Raw genomic sequence first — 12,646 nt, 5'->3', positions numbered from 1 at the left:
GGATGTTGCTTCAAGGTAATAAAACTGGAAAAATACATTTTAAAAAACTATATGACAAAATGCTGATGAAATTTACTTCATTTTGCTGAACTCAGACAAGAGCTCCCCTGAAATATCTTTATAATGATTTATGTAAAATGCTGGTTTTACTGTTGGAAACTGGAAATATATTGTCTGAATAAATTTCTTTGCCAAAGAAAGGATTACCTTGGTGGATTCTGCCTTGAATATTTGGCTGGATATCTTACTTTCATGCAGCTAATTTTCTTAATAATCCTTAGACAGTCCACACATTACATGCCTTTGCTGTCTGTTGCTAAGCGTAGACGGTTCTGCCTTTCGACGGCTAAAAATGGTTTCATATAACATTCAGATCCCAGGTCTCTCTCTGTATCTTAATTGCCTTATAAATCCTCACTGTTAGGCCAAGTAGCTGAATTCAGAAGGAAGCCAGGGAAACATGAGATACACTCCTATGCAAGGCCTGTAGATGTTAGATTAATTATCTGGAAGCTAAGTCACCTCCCTAGCTGACTCCATGGCAAATCCCTGGCACGAGCTTCTGGTTCCTCTCCAAATGTCCATATGCGTTCTACTTCAGACATTGTGTAACATCCCCGCGTGACGTGCTACCCAATAAAACCTTGTGTTGTTTTCTAAGGTCACACAATTTATCTGTCCTTCAACGAACATCACTGCCTTGGTGATTCGGAAACCTCTGTTCACTTTTTAACTGCCATTCACAATCCGACAGTCAGCCCTGCATGTGGGAACTGGGATGTGGATCAGCAGCAGCCTCAGGACATCTCAGGTAGTCATGCCAAAGGACTTCTGAATATCCAGGAGCTTCCCTCCAAGACAGATACACCTAGGCTCCCTTTGCATACTGCATGACCCTTAATAACCATCACCATTAATCTGCATAATATACTTTTTTATAATGACGTTTACAATCATCCTGTTGGTGCCCCCTTCTGTGTATTTTATAATGTCTGCTCTACACAAGAGCTTCTGTTATTTGTTGCTTATACGCTATTTTCATATGAATTTAAATTCATCACGGAGAGATTATTTATCAGCACAAAAATTGTTGCTAAAAACAACAGGAGTGTGGCCTCACAAATGACCACAAAATTGAAGCAGCACCTCCGTGAACCAGTCTGAGCTTCACAAAGCTGGAGGTTATAGCAGGACTTCAGTTCAGAACTTGTGTCAAAGGCCACTGCAATGAAGACACACAGCTTGGTGTAAGGAGCACCGTCTTACAGTACTGGGCGCACCACATGGTGCAAACACTGATAACATCTGATGTTTCCATAATCCAAAATAAGAATTCTTATATACACCCTGTAAACATATACAAGAGAGAATGTGCACATTATTTTTTCAGGTGTTCCCTTGATGCAGGAAAACCGCAGGTCTTCCCAGAATGCCCTGGCAAAGGGCCAACTTCTGCACAATGTCCCCAACCTAGAAATCAAGGGTGACCTTGGACCTAACACCAGCTGTCAGTGTATAATAAAGGATGCAGAAGTTTCTCTTCTGAGAGTATCTGGTGCCCGCTGATGCAAACATCTCTCAGACACGCACCATAATTCAACATCGAAGTCCATGTTTCCTGATTCTTGAGCCTGAAAATCCTAACAGTCCAGTTCTTCTAATAACAGTCACAGTCATCCTCACCTTTGGTAATACTTTGCTGAATATCATTTACATGTTTTAATTGCTTCCTTTTCCTTTGTTTAGCTGGTCCTTTATCTAAAGTGGCTTGACCCATTGATACTGGAGGGTGTTTTTTCCCCACACCAGGGACCTGCACACAATTGCCACTGTGCCACATTAGCCACTTGTGGAGAGACGAGGAGAGAGTAACCTGGGTCTGTTGTCTTGGTATCTGGGCTCTGGGTGGAATCAAGAGAATGATGCTCTGCTCTAAGCATGTGAACATCACTGGGGGAAACGTGCAGCATCGAGAAGAGAATGCACACCAAAGGAGATGTGGCCCGATCTTCAACATGGGCACCGTATGGTACCGAATGACAGGAATAAGGAATTCTGGGGGGAAATTGGGGAAAAGCATTTTGGTGAAGGTTTCTGAAGCAACACCACTGCTGAGATGCTTGAGGTTCCATCCTCCCAACCATCTACCTCCCAACAAGAGTATGACCACCCTTTGCACTCAACTTGCTCCTCACATGATTGCAGAACGTGTTTTAGATGCAAACAGCAACCAGTTTTAATGGCATATTAGAAAAAAGACAACAAAAGGGACAGTCAGATAATCATCATGATCATAAAAAAGAAAAGTGCTTTGCAGAGAATCACACAGCCCCAGTCCAGAGTCTCCCCTTCAGAGCTTCAACAAGGAACCCTGTGACTCTTCACTACCCAGCTGAACCCCAGCCTCTGAATTCCAGTGGTCAACACCATTGTTTGTTTTGTTGCAGTTACTCACTCTGTTTGTCACCCGGCAGCCAACCATAGGTGACCATGACTCAATCCTCGCAACAGGCGCGAATCCACATCAACACAGAAAGCAGGGAGTTACACCTGCCAAGCTTCCTGGGGACTGGGACAATCGACAACCACTGCGATTACCTGAATCCCGGCAGATACTCCTTTCACACAGAGGAATCCAGAGCTGATGTCACTTCAGCTCAGCGGAACCTGCGATTTTTTAGCTCCACATCAGGCCTCTTCCAGAAATCTCTCATTCACACAGAGATGTGAACAGACCACTACAGCGACCTTCCTCTTAGTAGCTGGCAAGCCTGGAGAACACCAGTGCAGGATTAGACTCGGTTGTGTTTGTCTCACTCTAATGGCTGGAGTCAGAGTATCTTAATGCTCAAAGTTAGACATGGATATGAGTGATTCATTCATAGGAGACATGACGACTATCTTTTTCAGAAAAAAAAACACCCAGGTCAGTAAAATGTAAAGACAAACCCCCGACTTCCCTAGAAATCATCCCTAATTCAGGAATATGAGTAACATAACTTGTTCATGTTACATCGCATTAAGGCATGTCTGCATATCAAGACATGCACTGGGCCATGAGTGTTGGGTGACTTGTATGCAGTTACTACACACAAAAAATATGGCTACTTCTCCTGGTCTTTCTTCTGGGAGAATCTCAGGCAGCTGTACACAAAAACAGGATTTTACTGCAACAGTCACATCTGGAAGTTCACAAGAACCTGTGGCAGACCTGGAAATCAAAGGGATTCAACACACACGTTCAGATATGTTCACAAAGGCAAGGTGTCCAGACCATTCAAACCAGGCAGCTATAGATCCTTCAGTGACATGTCCATGAATTTTTTTTTGTTACTTTCAGAACCCAAGAGAATTAAAGAATCATAAAAGCAAAATTGGCAAAGTTAAAACTGAAGTTTGCATTTTAACTGAAATTAAACTTCTTTGTTAATTTTTAGCTTAATTTATTTTTTCCCTTTTCTGCCACCGATTTCCAACCATAAAGCCAAACAGAAAAAAATCACGAACAAACGAAACATTCAAAACCAACACTGAACATCTGACTAATCCAGTAACTAACGTGAATATTAGAGGAATGTGAATGATTAGAACAGTTACATTTGATCCTGTCCGTCCATTTCTTGTGGTGCGGTAACAGCCGGTTGCCATGGGCCATGAAAGCAGTCACTGCGGCATGTCTGAGGACTTTACATTAGAAGCTTATCTTGTTCAAATGAAGCTGCGTGACACTTCCTCAGCTGGGATGTAATCATGGAGATATCAAGCATGTCGTTACTGTGCTGCACCCCGCCAGACGCACTGGGAGCGTAGAGCTCGGCCGGCACACGTGCTGCTCCACCTGGGGGTCCCTACTGATCACCCCACGGTACTAAAGCCCAATGCTTTCACACCAGCCATCAGAGCGAGACATTCCTGGCAGGCAGTCAGACACGTACCAGAGACACCGCAATCACCAGCTTACCTGACCATAGGTGGTGCAGCAAGCTTATTATCATCCACCTTTGATTCATGACTCCTGGTGACCCAAAGCTACAGGAATCTACCAAAATTTGCATTTCATTGCATTTGCATTTGGGGTCCAGTAAATTAAATAACTCTTTAAACACATGCCGCCCAACATATGCAGCTGATTAAAAACATCTATATATTATTTTTAAGTGGATGTTTTCTTAAATGGTGAGAAAAGCTGGCAAATATTTACGCTAATAATATACACCGATCCACCATAACGTTAAAATGTCCAGCACATCCCACCGATGCTCAGTCGGATTGAGATGTGGGGAATCTGGAGACCAAGTCAATACCTTGAACTCTTTATCATGTCCCTCACACCATTCCTGAACAATTTTTGCAGTGTGGCAGGGCGCACAATCCTGCTGAAAGAGGTCACTGCCATTGGAGAATACTGCTGCCATGAAGGGATGTACTTGGGCCTCAACAATGTTGTATGTAGGTGGTACGTGTCAGAGTAGCATCCACATGAATGTCAGGACCCAAGGTTTCCCAGCAGAACATTGCCCAGAGCATCACGCTGCCTCTGGCTTGCCTTCTTCCCACAATGCATCCTGCTGCCATCGCTTCCTCAGGTAAATGACACACACACACACCTGGCCTTCCACATGATGTAACAGAAAACGTAGCTCATAAGACCAGGCCACCTTCTTCCATTGCTCCATGGTCCAGTTCTGATTCCCACGTGCCCATTGTTGGCACTTTTGGTGGTGGGCAGGTGTCAGTATGAGTGTTCTGACCAGTCTGCAGCTACACAGCCCCATATGCAGCAAGCTGCACTGTACTGTGTGTTCTTACACCTTCCTATTATAGCCAGCATTAACTTTTACAGCAAGTTCTATCTCTCCCATGGGCCTGGACCAGACGGGCTCCCTTAGGGCACCCATGACCCTGTCATTGGTTCACCAGTTGGTCTTCCTCTGACCACTTTTGTTACGTGCTGACCACTGCATGCTGGGAACACCAGCATCTATCCATCACGATTTGGCCCTTGGCAAAGTCACTCCTTACGCTTGGCCATGTTTCCTGCTTCCATCACATCAACTTCAAGAACTGACTGTTTGCTTCCCCAGTATATAATGGTTCCCTCAACAGGTACCATTGAAATGAGATAATCAATGTTATTCACTTCACCTGCCAGTGGTTTTAATGTTATGGCTGATCGGTGTATATGAAGATAGTGTTAATATGTGTAATTCTTAATCTTACAGTACAAATCATACTGCACAGTTCTGTTTCACTGGATCGTGGTATTCATGTCCATCTTCTAAAAGCTCTGTTGGCTTCAGTCAAGAGCACACATTTTCTTCTCCAGAACCCTAGGCTGCTATGACACCATGATGGGCCCCATGTTTCCACGGCAACAATGGAGTCCACAGGTGTTTGAGACTTTAAGTGGCTGTAGTAAGGAGATGATCAACACTGTCAGGTGCAGTAAATGAGGAACCACATTCAGAACTTCAGAACACCTTGGTCTTAGTAAAACTAACATTTTAAAGAGTAAAGACCGATTTAGACTTCAGTGTAAAATCTACACTGTCCTTAGCCGCATACCCTACACCACAGTCTGTAGTCTGTAGTTACATTTCCGGGGGGAGGGGGGTGCGCATTAGGCTACAGTGTAGCGTATGGCATAGGGTATGTGTATGTGGTTACGCAGCACCCGACGACCTAGGTCAGGGCTATTCAGGTCACGGTCCTCAAGGGCCGAGCACTACCGACTTCCCAGCATACAATTACCTGTGACCCAGGTGTGTCCAATCAGAATCAGTAATTATTAAACTGACTAACTAGAAACCAACCTTGAGAGAGAGCATGGAAGGGCTCTGCTTGGTTTTCTTAATCCAGTAAACATGGAATTCATTCACTGGACCCCAGCAAATGTTCAACTGCTAGTTTCCAGGTGTGGGACACGGAAGTTAATGCGACCGCCCCTGGGGTGGAGTTCCCACGCGAGGCCCCGGGAGCCCGCCCCCAGCAAGCCGCTAAATCAAACGCGCAAGAGCGGGAGGGGATGCTGGGGAGAGAGCCGCTGAATATAGACAAAATATCCAGCTTGTTGCTGTAAACACACAGCTGCATCCGTGGGAATATTCACAGCGGTATGGTAGGCATGATCTTCAAATAGCCAGGATGATAAATACAAAACAATCGGCAGCCAGTTACTGAAAGAAGCCACACTGGAGGCCAGAGACTCCATTTCCCCGCCTGCTGTGTACCCTCATTAATCCAGCTAAGCATCAAATGGCTTCCTTTTAAAGCTGATTCTTTTACAAGGACTGTCATGACTGCCTACCTGCAAGTCTTTAACGGAAAGACTTCATTAAGCTTTTATTTATTTTATTATTTATTTATTTAGCGTTTGCTTTTACCCAAAGCGATGCATGAACGAGAAAGCTCCCGGAGCATTTGGGAGGGTCAATGGTGACATCACTATGCCTGCCATGGGATTCAAACCCGTGACCTTCTGACCATGAACGCAGAGTCTTGACCTGCAAAGTCATTGCCCGCCCTTTCAAGAACATTTATACGACTATAAAGAGAGAGCTATAAGCGAACTAGGGGTTTCCTGGCTCCTCAGCCATGAAGATTTTCACCAAGTCCTACAGGTCATAGGTGAAGTCATTACGTCACCAGTAGACCTACGACGGAGCACAGCTGGCAGTCCGCCAGGTGAGTTTAAGCCGGCCAAGGGGTTTCTAATGAAAGCTGGCCAAGGTTTCCCCCTGTCTAGGCAATCCCATCAGTCTAGGGGCTTGTCGAGCAAGAGCAGGTCAGCAGCCGTCTGGAGCTGTTCCGGTGGCTGCAATTGAGAGTCATTCTCCCGCGATGCCTTCTGAGACCCGCGGTGTACAAAAGAGCCAGATGGCTGGGGGGGCCAGTCAGGAGGGCGAACAACAGCAACGTTTCCCAGGGAAACAATAGGGGGGTGGAGGGACGTTAGGAACAGCTGAGCATAAGACAGCGGAGCCAACAGCGACTATGCCGAGGAGCACAACGGAATGACACAAGAGGAGAGATGCAGGAGAAGGGTTTCACTCCAACAGAAATTACGGAAGAACTTTTCAGGTCCTTTCAGGTCCTGCAGTCATATTTTAGATTTACTATCCTGCAAAAGAAATGTTTTGTGAACTCCCCTATTTAACTAATATTTATGGTTGTAGTAGTTAGCATTCGTATCCATGACGGCTGTTTGTACGGATTACTTCACGTCACTGATTTTACCAGCTTAATGTTGATAGTTAGATAACTAACATCATGGATAATCGTGAATACATAGCAGGTTTAGTTTGAAACTTGCTGACAATGACATTTGCCTCACTAACAATACGGCAAGCAAGTCCATTTAAAACAATAAACCGCTCACTGACGATCGTGTAAAAATATGTTTCTCTGTGTGGTGCTAATGGTGTCTAGCCACCTTGTTTTAGATTCATTTTGTGATGTTGTTTCTTAGAAAATGCTTTGCTTCACTATCCTGAAATATGGATTATCGGAAAAACAAATTTTTCATTGGACAGCAACAACACACACACACATACATACATACATACATATATACATACCATACCCCAGATTACATGATTTTGTGCGCTGCTGAGCCCGTAAGCACTGCGAGGACCCAGCAGTCCAGACCACTGGTCTTATCCACCACTGGATTAGCATCACTGGATTGCGCCTGTATTTCCATCATGCAGCTACGCCACAGAAACGTGAGCAACAAGCAAACAAGTGCTTATCCACAAGTATCCACTAAGTGACGTCTGCATAGCCTAAAAATCTAAAAATAATCCACCCCCCCACCCCCCACACACACAGGTTCAGCTCCTCTCATTACTTCACAGGAGGAAGTGATCGTATCCAAGACAACAGCAGGCAGTATTCCGGCTTTTCCCCCCTCCTACTTCACCATGGCAACAAGGAAAAATGTGTAATAATATGGAGTAAGCTACAGCTTTACACAACACAGTAGTGTTAAAATGTACTTTCGCAGGTTACCGGCATCTCTACGTTTTCATCTGTACTGTATATTTTTTGACAGACCCTGCAATACAAAGAATGTTGCTCCCTGCTAATCACAGCAAAGTCTGATCATGTGACACTGGGTAGTGCAGGCAAATTTCAGCAGAACTGGCTTAAATGCCAGCTTAACTGTCCAGGTCAGTGGTCCATAAGGAACACACAGCCTTTTTCTCACAAACAGAAATTTCGAGCACGGGTGCACGATTACACAAATTAGATCATATGCCCCACAATCATTTCCTACGACGGACTGTCCAATAACCCAGCATTCCCAATCTGAGGAGGCGGGGCTTATTTGTCTGGCGGCAAAACCCTCCTTGCAGCAGATCCCAGAAGGCAGCATTCAGCATTCAACTGGAGGCCATGCAGCCTTCCCAGAATTGACCCCTTCACACAACATTACCCATAATCGCAATGGTAAACACTGCGCACTGTGCACCACCACTACATTTCAAGGCTGCACACTGTGTAAATCACCCAAATAAAGGGAGACGGATTAATAATCCAATTTTTCCCCCAGTCAGCCCTGTTTCTCTGCCTTGTTAGCATGCACTGACTTCCCAGTGTGTGATGAACATTAATAGCTCGGCAGTGACGTGTAACTTTCCATAAGAGGTACAGGGCATAAGGAAAGGTACGATACACCCTGGATGGGAAGCCAGTCTGTCCCAAGGCATGTACACGCACTCATGTGTGCTGTTCACTACAGGAGAGGGAGAGAAACTGGAGCAGGAGCTGAAGGAGCCCACACACACAATCAGATAAACTGCACACAGAACAAACTGGAGGTGCTAGGTGCCAGTGTGTTACTAACACAGAGCCACTGTCACACTGTGTGTGCATAAATCACATGCGAGTATTCTAATCTGGGAAAATCAGCTAATTTAAATGAGCCAGGTCAGACAAGAGGGACAGTTATTCTGATCTAATGACACACCCCCAGTGGACAACCGGGAGCAGTATAGTTTTCATTTTATACTGGTTTCCACAACAAAAAGCAGATCTTCCCAGTTACCAAGACTGCATTTAGTGTAGCAACAAAATCACCCCGTGAACGGCAACTGTACATCCAAAAAATAACTGTGATAGATTCTAGCATCCTTCCACACTCCTACAACTGGAATAAGGCCATCGTTTCTGCACAGAAAGTGTTAACAGCCAAAACTAACACATGTAAAATACGGGGCGCTCAGCACAATGCTGGAGAGAGCGATTCGAGCATGCCTTAAACTCACTATACATCTTTGATAGTCTGTGCTCATGAATATTAATACACCAACGGCTTTATAAAATGTGATTTACTGGCTCCAAGCTCCTTTCATTTCAGAATATTATGTGTTATTCTGGCTTATTGCAGGACTAATGAGCTCTAACTGAAAATGGCATCTCCCCAGGGCTTTCTGTCCCCAAGTGAGGCCAGCATAGGAAAACCAAAACAACAAAGACCAGCTACTGCACGTTTTCGCCAAAGGCCCAACTGCATTCACACATCGAGCCGCTATTCCCACAATGCAGTGTAACTGCTACACAAAAATTACGAATGCCGCTACTCATATCTGCTGCCAGACTTCTGAAGCTTCTTCTACCAAGGAATCAAGCCTTTCCCCTTTGTCACTCAGCATTTCGCCACCAACTGGACACCTCCTACTCCTCTGGAATCATGGGAAATTGAGGACAAGGGTGGCATAAGAGAACCTCATGCTGTAAAAATTACGTACGTGTCAATATTACTACTAAATTCCCATATAAGCAAGAGGTTATAGACAGCATGATAAAACACATTTTATTACTTTTGAAAGCTCCAATAACAACACATGATGTCATCCAATGGTGTAAAAAATAAATATAATTTGAGTGAATTTAATACTGTGACACACATGTTCTTATGTTCAAACAATAAAAACGTAAAAATTAAATGTAGCCAGTAGAAATAGTTTACTCTGCCAGAAAATCACACACGCAATTTCGTTACCAGGAGAGTGGCCATCTTTATACATAAGGATGGGGGAGGGTGAAATGCAGTTCTTAGCTCAGTAGCAGTAGCCTTGTAAATGATCACTACGGCAACACGGCACAAGCAGCGTCAGAGAGCCTGTCTACGCAGAACTGCGCCACCATACGCAGCTCCATCAATGCGAGATAATTACTCCAGTAAGGACAAATCAAAGCCGGGGCCAGCAGAGACAGGGGGACAGGGGAGGTGGGTCCCGCACTCAAAGTCGCGCTCCGTGCTCTCTGTCCCCATACAGCTAAGGCCACGGCTCGGCGTACTGTCACAAGTGGAAAACAAGCTGCAAAGCAGCCACCCTCACGCAGCCGTGCAAAGGTGCCGGTGAGTGACCGTAATTCGGGGCTTCGGTCACCGCACCGGCCCTATGATTAACCAGGCAGGACGCAGCAGCCACGGACAGTTACTGCGATGTTATAGTGTAACGCGTAGGTGGTACAGCGAGAAAAGGCCCTAAGCGGGCCGGGGAGCTGCCACTTTCACCCGGGACCTTAAGGGAATAGAAACAGATAAGTGCATAACAGTGAATGCAGACAGGCCAAGTCTCTGGTGTTACCGGACAAGCACAGCAGCAAGAGTTTCAAAATTGTTTCAGCATATTGTTTCTTCGGTAAATGTTTAACAAGATGAAAAACGATATCCTTAAATCATTTACTACAATTAAATGATTAAATTTCCTACACATTTGCAAATACTACGCAGTAAAATATAATTTAAAGACAAACGCATGGTATAAACTGAGACGCCCACAGAATAGAACACCTATTTCTATTACACATCTGCCGTTCTGGTCATTATCCATATGAGAGATCCTGCTAAAATCCAGTGTACATACATATATGTGCCTGCGGTATAGGTGTACGTCTGCTGCAGGTGTGGAGTAAAGAATCGTTCCCTAATAAAGGCATGTGTGAGTGATCAGCCTCACACATCGCCTGACGCGGTACGTGCGTACGTGCCAGAAGCTGGAAGAGAGCCCAGGAGAGCAGGCGAGCATGGAAAGCTGCGTGTGACAGCGCGCTTAACTGCTTAACCTACTCTCAGGTCTTAGACATCGCTTTAAATGGCTATCAGCCTTATTACGGCCATGCAGAGAAGTTCAATCTTCAGAGGTCAACAGTGAACAGATTCTCCTTATTTGAAACCGAGATCGACGCACACGGCAATTCTTTCCAAAGTCCTCCACCTCGTTCACGTCTTGTGCTCATCCCACCGAGAAAAAATTTTAAGGCAACATAAGAGAGTTCACACCATAGTCCATCTTCGAGTAACAGCCAACTATACAATGGACACAGTCCTGGTGTGCATTCAAAGATATATTTCTTGACATACTAAGTCTTCAACAAAATACATTCCCACGTTCATACCCTTTGTGTAAAACGATGCACAATAGCATTGTTTAATGGCATGGGTGTGTGGATACGTAGCGATGTAAGAGGCGTTTAATTTAAAGAGCCATCCCGTATTGTTCACGTACTGAAACCAACGCGGTTAATATTCATTAACCGTAAAAGGGTTGAATTGCGGGGAACCTTGTTCCAGTCCAGCTTGTTAATCAGCCATTGTCCTTACGCGAACTCGAAACACTGAAAAGCATATTCAGGCGCTCAATAACCCTCCGTTGACGGGATTAGGAGACCAATCGTAATCATATGCGCACATTATTACAAGGAGAATAAGGGGACACCATCCGATAACACACTACTCCAAATCAAGCGTCGCAGCACCTCCTGAGCAAAATGAGCATTAAGACAGCGCTCGGTCACAGCGTAGAAGAAAACACCCAAACCGCGCGATCATATTAATACAATTATTTAATAGTAGCCTATAGCTTAACGTACGGCACACCTATTCACAGCCGCTCACCTGTTCTGTCCAGCGGTCCCGTCGCTGTCTGAATCTTATTCTCGGTTTATAATGCTACTGAAATGTCAAATCGCGCTTTAGTCGCGGCTCTGACATTAAAGGGGCAACTGCATCCCTGGTGCCGTGCGGACCCCACCAAGCATATTGCGCCTTACCACGTAGAATACACACTGTCTGGTATTTTACCTAAAATATAAAACGTGTCTTTTTCATTTCAGTAGCAGACGTATAGTATAAATATTACCAAATTGCAGTTTTTACGTTATTAATCTTATACATCTAGCTATCTTCGAAGTGCATAGTCGAGGTGAAATATTATACCAATCCATCCATCTTTCACCCGCTTATACTGATGTGGGTCGCGAGGGTGGGGGCGGGTGCTGAATCCTATCCCAGACAGCATGAGGCACAAGGCTGGATAGGACACACTACACAGAGAGCAGTCCATCGCAGAGTACATGTGTACTCGCACATTACATGCGATTTTAAAACACCAGTGCGCCTCACTGCATGTCTCCGGACAGTGACTAGGAAGCCAGGGTACTCATAAATAAAACCCGCAGAATATGAGGACTCTCCACACACCTTGGAGCTGTTAAACAAAAGCGCTACCCACTCGGTTACCCAACTTAACACTTAGGCGCATTAAAATCCATAATTATATTTTCCCTGTAAAACTGGATTGATCTGCATTAAACACATTTCACATCCATTTGTCTTCCAACAAGCTTGTCCAAC

General features: G+C 44.8%; 1 protein-coding gene across 3 annotated transcripts in view; it reads right to left on the bottom strand.

Moving 5' to 3' along the window:
- mpp2b (MAGUK p55 scaffold protein 2b) overlaps nucleotides 1-12,248 on the bottom strand; it is a 60,618-nt gene extending 48,370 nt beyond the window's left edge. For 2 of the 3 annotated variants that reach the window (XM_049015264.1, XM_049015266.1), the window contains exon 1: nucleotides 11,909-12,248. The gene's annotated coding sequence lies outside the window, so the exon portion shown is untranslated. Of the gene's footprint in view, nucleotides 1-207; nucleotides 870-11,908 lie in introns of those variants that run through there. The other variant, XM_049015265.1, reaches the window with a different exon arrangement.
- Between the last annotated feature and the right edge of the window lie 398 nt (nucleotides 12,249-12,646).

This window comes from Brienomyrus brachyistius, chromosome 5 (assembly GCF_023856365.1).
Source record: "Brienomyrus brachyistius isolate T26 chromosome 5, BBRACH_0.4, whole genome shotgun sequence".
NCBI classification, from domain to species: domain Eukaryota; kingdom Metazoa; phylum Chordata; class Actinopteri; order Osteoglossiformes; family Mormyridae; genus Brienomyrus; species Brienomyrus brachyistius.
The sequence above is the reverse complement of the archived record's forward strand: the minus strand, read 5'-3'. Positions and strand labels throughout refer to the sequence as shown.